Below are 8102 nucleotides of genomic sequence, written 5' to 3'. Positions count from 1 at the left end.
ACAACACTATATATATATCTAAATAAACAAAGAAAATGAATAAACGACAGAGGAAAAAGCACATACGAATGCTACCATTCTGCAAGCAAATGGGCATACATACATATAGGAAACAAACTATTATTACTCGCAGGTAGTCTCCCTGACGAAGTGACAAGGTGTTTATTCATTACAATCTGCATAAGAAAGCAAACAGAAACTTCTGCATTATTGTAAAGCAACTACAAAAGCACCACATACCAAAACAGCCATAAGCAGGCGTCCTGTTTATTTGTTATACAAACCGTGTAGCAAATAAAGATGTCATTTGTGACCGCATCAGTATTTCTACGGTCAATCTCACTCACTCGTGAAGATTCCTCAGAATCATGGGGAGCCCGAACCTGGGCATCAGGATGATGGCCTCCTTGGGCGCGTGGACATACTTGGGCGAGAGCTCGAAGGAGTACCTCTGGAGTATCATGGCGATCCCGATGCGCGCCTCGATCATCGCGAAGTTCTGCCCAATGCAGGCCCTGGGCCCCTGGGAGAAGGACAGCAGGGCGTTGGGGTGGTTGGCGGCGGCCTTGGACACGCCGTGCTCGAACCTGGCAGGGTTGAACTCGTCGGCGTCATGGCCTCAGACGTCCTTTGTCCCGATGCAGCAACGCGATTGGTATCGAGAGCAGGGTTCCCTCGGGCACCCTTATGCTGCCGAGCAGAATGTCTGAACCCGCAGCTCTTCGTATGAACACCACCGGGCTGTAGAGCCTCAACGATTCAAGAAGAACCATGTTAACCTGAACAGCAAAGGATAGGATATCAATGTCGAATCGAGCAGTTGATTGTACAATTTGGGAAACTGCATTTGAGCACTGAAAGTTGTTCGAAAAGATTTAGAGTTTTACTTACAAGGTTGAGCTTGGCGACTGTGTCAGGATTCGGCACCGCATCACCGCACTCTCTCAGCACTCCTCCCTTAGCTTCTCTTGCCACTCGGGGTACCTTCTCAGCAGGAACATGGTCCAGGTGAGGAGGTGCGAGGTCGTGTCCTGCCCCGCGAAGAAGAAGGTCTTGCACTCGTCCACAATCTCCTGGGTGGTGAGCATCTGGTGCCCTTCCTGCTCTAGAGCGCGGGCCTCCAGCATCAGCCCGAGCAGATCGTTGCCGAATCCTTTGGTGTCCTTCTCAGCAAGACGTCCTTGGATTATCTCCATGAGCATGCTTCTCACGTTCTCGTCCAGTTTCTGAACTCGCATGCTCTTCTTGCTAGCAGGCAATCTCAGGTTCCTTCATGTATTAAAATACAAGGCAATAATAAAAATCATCGGTTAGTAATTCAGATTTTCATAAAGTAACATGCATTCCAAATTTAACATGCATCCCAAGCGCCTCAAACTCTCCCAATAGCCAATCCAACAATCCTGACGCCCCTCCATCAACCTCCTCAGGGAAAGGCGAAGGTTCGGCCCCAAATGTGGCCAAAGCCTTCGCATACTGTTCTCGAATGGCAGCACTCTTGGCCATGATCTCACGGGAAGCATTCTCCCAAGTCTCACGGTCCTCCTCAGCTTCTTTCTCCAGCTTCGAGATAAGATCATTCTTTTTCTCCAAATCCACCTTAAGCTGACGGACCTCTGTTATCAAGAACTTCTTCGTCCAAATCGATTTTCTCTTGCATTCTCTTGACAACATCTTCCTGCTCATCAACTTTTTTCTGAAGAAGCTCATTTTGAGACTTCAGAGAAATCCGAAATTCTTCAAAGCCTCGTTTTCCTTTTTCAAATTCTTGTTTTCCTCGGATAGCTGAAGGACTTCGGCAGATTTGGCCAAACACCTGTGTTCATCGCTCCTTGCGCCACTCACGGTAACACAACTCGCCAAGAGTGCCTGCACAAAGTTAAACACATCAGTCTCAATTCTCTCGAACACCGAGGCCGCATACAAAGTAATTTCACACACCTTCAAGCACAAGGACATCGTAATCCTCCCAAGGTGTCCGGTACCATATTCACTCAAGCTCTTCACAAAACCTACAAAAACAAAAACACCATAGGATCGACATGTAGAACCCAGCAAACGAGGGAGCCACAAACAAACACACTCACCTTCGGAGTCAAAATTTTCAGCATCTTCGGGGTGAGCTGAACGACCCCTCATCTCATTCGGGGCGGATGTCCCCACGCCCGAAGACCAACCCTATCAACTCCCCCAGTTCAGAAACCATGGTCGCAACATCTACTTCAATAGCACACCAAAGGTAGGGGTCAATATCAAGAAGTACCTAATTCTGAAAATTTGCCTTCACCTTCGACCACAGGAGCAATAGTCATCTTGTGGACTTCATTACGCCCCGCTCCCTCATCAACAGGAGGGATCGAGAGATGGATATCTCTCGGCTCTTCCGAAACTTCTTTACCTGGGGCATCATCGAATGCAACAAAGGGGGCTTCCTCCTCGCAATCGATAGCTCCCTCTGAAGGACCGAAGCCGGCGACCAGAGGGAGGTGAATGGGAGCCGATCAAAATTTCTTCGAAATTCGAATCGTCGGCCTATGTCCCAAAATCTCCCAAGTCCTAAAGCGTTCTGACCAAAGTTTGAAGTAGCTATTGAAAAGCTAACCTAACGCAAAAGACCTCGAACGAGCGAGCGAAACCACGAAGCAAATCGGAAGCAAAACCGAAAAACTGCAGAACTGATCTGCCTGGACCGGTCTGACCGGTGCACTTAACCGGTCTGACCGGTCGTGTCTGTTCAAAATCAAGCAGACCGGTCTGACCGGTCTTGCCTACCGGACCAGTGGCACCCAGAAAACCCCGGAAATCTTTGATTCAAACGGTGAATCTCGGTCAAATGACCATGGAAATCGATGAACCTTGGGGGATTGCTTCGCTCCTACCCCGTGAACATATCCCCAAATGATCTCGGCCTAAAGATCAACGAATCTTGAGAATTGTGGAGGAGATCAAAAGGGATTGGGGTTTTCTCAAATACTCAAGAACTTCAATTCTGATGAGCTCGTGATTCCAGAAGATTTGGCACGTAGCTAGAAGCACGGGAATCACTCCAAAGAGCTCTACGAAACGTCACAATCAAGTGCATCAAAATCGAAACGAAAATCCGTCACAAAAAGCACAAGAGAGACAGAGTTGGATTGAATCAAAAGCCCAGAGGGCACAAGGAGGATGGGGCCTCCTTTCCCAATCACATCCAATACAAAGTCTCACAAATCCATGGACAAATCTACTCTAAAGAGAGGAACAGAGGGAGGAAGACACAGGGGCGGCGGCCTGGAGAACAGAGGTGTCCACGAGTAGATTACAAAAGCCGCACTTGACCTAACACAAGTGAAGGGGTATTTATACCCGCGGGACCGGTCAGACCGGTGCCAGGGACCGGTCAGACCGGTTGGCCTGCAGCACCCCCTGTACACGATCTCATCCGACGGCCGAGGTTCTTTCTTCGGAACGAAATCTTCTCCACGATGCCGTCGTCTTGATGAAGATCCAGTCCGCGGTTTTGCAGGGTCCGCGAAACCCGGGTAAGTGGCCGGTTTTGAGAAAACCGCCAAAACCTCACGCGCGGAAAGATTCCCGCCTCCACGCCGTGGCCCTAGACGCCGTTCCCGCCTCGGCCTTCTGACGGCCCTAGACGCCGCCCGACGCCCGTCACCTCCTCGCTCGCAGCGAGGCCCTAGACGCCGTCGATGCCCGTAGCCTCCATCAGTCCCGAGACCGACGCCCGTGCCTCCACGACTTGGCGTCTTCAACCACCGTCCGCTTCCTTGGTTTTGTGGCGCAAACCAAGAAACCCGCCTTCCGTCGCCGCTTGCGCCCTCGATCCAGGAGTGGACGCCACAGCTGCCGCCCGGTCCAAGCTCCGGTCCCGGCTGCCCTTCACCGCCGTCCACCGCACGGTCCATCGGCCACAGCACCTCCACGGCAGCTCCCCGTCGACACTCGACGCCCGTGTACCTGCAATCCAAAGACCAAGCGCACGATCACACCGCACGGTTGACAATTCACTCATCACAAGCAGGATAGAGTACTCAACATTCCTCAATCTCCCCCTTGATGAGTGCATTGTCAACACACCACAAACGAACCAAGAGAAGTGAAACCAGAAAAGAATAAAGAAGCACAAGTAAGTGACAAAAGGCTCAGAAAGGCAGGAACAGTCACTCACTCAAGCAAAATCGATCCCCTAAGATAAGGGCAAAGGCTCGACGCAATCGATCAAAAGCCAAAAACATGACTCCTCAAAGACAGAGGTAACGCTCGATGCAGTCATGCAAGAAGCAGAGGGAAAACGAGGAAAACCAGGAGCCAAAAACAAAGCAGAAACTCCCCAAGCAAAGTTTTTGCCTCTCAAAAGTGTAACTCTCCCAAAACGATGCACTCTTGAAGCCCTGTGCACAACAAGTTTTTCAAAAATCAAACAAGTCTCCCCCTTGTTCGATCACTTCTCTCAAAATTCTCTCCCTTGTTGGCACATGCACACATCAAGTCTAAAAAGACCTAAAGCTCCCCCTGAAGCTGAAACTCCCCCTGAACAGATGCTATGCAATGAATGCAATGCAGGAGGTGTAAGTGAAAGCATTTAGGGATACAATGATATGAGCAACATCTACTCACAAGCATGTGTGCATCCCTAAACAAGACCTGCATCTAGCTCAACAGGGTATATCAAATCAGTCTAGAGCTAGGCAAGTTCAGTTTTAGGAGAAATAAAAGCATCACCCATGATCTAGCACTAACAAGTAGGGAAAGAAAAGCAGTGCTATTCATACTCATACAGGTGAGCCAAACCAGCCAAAAGCATGTTGCAAACATTCTTTTTTCGATCAAATTTATATCAAGCAATTCTTAATGCCAGGGGTTGAAAGCTTGTCATGCTTTACTTAGCAACGAGGCCAAGCCTATGCCAAAGACAATCAGAAGTTTAAGACACTCATTTCAGTCATGCACAGCCTTGCCCGGGTTCTCACAAGTGCAAAGTGAGCCGTCCCGAATGCTCGATCAGTGCGACAAGCAATCCCACCTGGATCTTTTCAATCCATTTCAAGAACAGTTCAAGCAATTTTATCAAATTTAGATCATTTCAAGTATGAATTATTGAACGAAAAGCCACACTAGCATGAATAAGATAGCAAAGCATATCAACACGCCCTAACATGCTAGTAGCCAAGACAGGGTGATCATGTTTTCAGATTTTCAAATCAAAATAGCTTAACTCAGATGATGTCATATACAAAGTGGAGCAAGCTATATATGATCAAGTTTATCAACTCACACTAGCAGGCACTAGAAGATCTTAGCAATGTATACAAGAATGCTAGTGCATGTGAGACAATGCAAAATGCAAATATGTACAATGCATATGCACAATGCAACTACCAAACCTAGAAAACAAAGAGAAGCAAATAAAATCTACAAAGCTAACCAAAAAAAAGTCAGCAATCAAAAGGGGTAACAAAACCCAAGCTCCCCTCGCAAGCGAGCAAAGGTGTCCTGCTCTAGCGGTTTGGTGAGGATATCTGCGGTTTGCCTCTCTGAAGGGACATGGATCAGGTCTATGTGTCCTCTCTCATGATTGTCTCGCAGGAAATGGAATCAGATGTCTATGTGCTTGGTTCTGGAGTGTAGGACATGGTTCTTTGCAATGCTAATGGCTGACATGTTGTCTATAAAGATAGGAACCCTACCGAAACTCAAGCCATAATCCTGCAAGGTTTGTTTCATCCAAAGTATCTGGGAGCAGCAGCTAGCAGCGGCAACATACTCAGCTTCTGTGGAAGAAAGCGCTACGCTAGCCTGCTTGCGAGAGGACCAAGACACCAAAGATGTACCGAGAAATTGACAAGTGCCGGATGTCGACTTGCGATCCAACCGACACCCACCGAAATCGGCATCAGAAAAACCCACCAAAACCAGAGAAGAATCCGCAGAATACCAAAGACCAAATTCAGGGGTGAATTTCAGATACCTGAAGATGCGTTTCACCACCTGCCTGTGGGAGGTGCGCGGCGAAGCCTGATACCGCGCACAGAGGCAGACGCCGAACTGGATGTCCATCGCGTCGCCGTCAGGTACAGGAGAGAGCTGATCATGCTCTTGTACTCCTTCTGGTCCACCACCTCGACGTCCAAGTCCTCATCAAGCGCCGTAGATGTGCTGATTGGAGTTGGCCATCATGCTCATCTCGAACTCCCTAGACATCTTGATGAAGATCCCACTGGACCTAGAGCATAGCAAGCTCGAGGTCACCTCCCCTGCGTCCTCAGCGGGTCCACCTTCTGCTCGAACATGTTCTTGTAGAGGTGAACGATCGAAGTGGAAGTAGTGGTGCTGAATCGTCCTCCTGAGCTGAGGTAGTCGAAGCAGAAGGTGCCAGAGCCTGTAGCCGGCGCAGTAACTCCGGATCATCATCAGCACCTGAGGTAGAGCTCCCCCTCAACAAGTGATACCTAGCACAAGAGAAGCTAGGACACAAGAAGATAGCAAACACCAAAGATCCAGAGCAAGACTCAAGCAAATGGTTAGGTGTTAGTCAAGCCACATGCAAGGGTATACCAAAAGACACTCTAGAACATATCAAGAAAAAAGATATCCCTAGAATATTCTAAAGGTACTCAACAAGATGAACCAAGGCAGCAAGACTATATGAAGAAGATACTTGAGCTAGCAACCAGACCTAAGGATTAAAAGCTACAAAAGCATGAGGGGTCTGGACAAAGCACACACCCTGAGCTAGCAAGAGTCAAGACAGGATGAAAACCACAAAAACTAGCATACTGAGTGGCTAGTCCACCATAGCACAAGTACAGACCTAGCAAGCAAAGCAAGTATGAGATAAAGAATCTACAACATGTCACAAGCAGACAATGTACAAAGAACTCAAAGGGCAAACTCAAATGTACATAGGATACAACCGCCACCATGGGCTATCCATCAGCCTTGGAGAACCATCAAGTCTTGATCAAACCTGCATAAGACCAAGATCCATGGTGCACTTGTTCTCCAGGCCTCCAACCTGCATCACCATCGAGACAAAGGAGGAGCAAACGTCTCGACACTGGGGTTAGCAAAGTGAGAAGCAAACCAGTGACGAGTCATTTGCTCTACAGAAGGGTAAGCAAAGTCAGGTAAAGCGTATCCCCTGTCCCGTCTACCGTGTGACTGACGAGCACTACCGCGAGGAAGACGTGGAGCCTCAAAACCTCCTCCAAAGCCTCGGTCCCGTGGTCCATAGCCGTACTAAAAACGACCAGGAGCACGACCGGCAAAGCGACCACCCTCTGGAGCACGGTAACCACCACCGTCTCCCCGACCTCCACCTACACGGCACGCCCTAGCATCTCGCCTATCACCACGCCGAGAAGGACCATGCACCCGAGCAGAGTACATGTCCGCGTTCCGTCTCTCCTGCTCTCTCCTCACAGCCCGCTTCCTCCTGAAGCAAAACTCCTCCAGGTGACCTTCCCTGTCACAGAACTCGCAGTGGTACCTCACCTCACGCTTGGGAGGTGGAGGCCTAGCCTGCGAACGGGGAGGAGCAGCCCTCTTCTTCTGGGCAACCTGGGCTGTGGCAGCAGGGAGCGTGTCGAGGGAGTTCCTCAGCGCATTGGGCTTTGGAACCCAAACCTGCTTCTGCGGAGGTGCTTTCGGTGGTTCTTTAAGCACACCATCTGCGGGGTCAATAAGCGAAGGCTGCATGCTCGTGCTAGCAGTGTTTTCAGCAGCTTTGCCAATCTTACCATACAACTTGTCAAAGTCTGACTTCGTGTATGTGTAACCGACCCCAAAACCATCACCACGCTTGAACTGCTTAATCATCATGCCCAACTGCGGCTCACTAGCAGAAACCCAACTAAGAATCACCCTAAGATATGTATTCTCATTCTCCAAGTTGGCTTTCTCTACCGCAAGATTATCCAAATCAGAGATCAAACTAGGGCAAACAGAGCAGTCAATAGGTGGGCTAGACTCCACGACCTTAGTCTTCCCCAAATACTTAATCAAGACGTTCTTCTCATCCAGCTCCGACCTAAGCGTGGGACAAACCTTACAAGCACCAAGCAGAACTGGCCTAGACTTCATCTCCTCTAGCTCGCACACAACAG

The 8102-nt window shown here is 49.2% G+C and overlaps 1 pseudogene; it reads right to left on the bottom strand.

The window, feature by feature from the left end:
* Positions 1-226: 226 nt before the first annotated feature.
* Positions 227-2139, bottom strand: LOC120709771 (annotated as a pseudogene).
* Positions 2140-8102: the final 5963 nt, after the last annotated feature.

Source organism: Panicum virgatum, chromosome 5K (assembly GCF_016808335.1).
Source record: "Panicum virgatum strain AP13 chromosome 5K, P.virgatum_v5, whole genome shotgun sequence".
Classification (NCBI taxonomy): domain Eukaryota; kingdom Viridiplantae; phylum Streptophyta; class Magnoliopsida; order Poales; family Poaceae; genus Panicum; species Panicum virgatum.
This window is presented reverse-complemented; position numbering and strand designations above follow the sequence as displayed.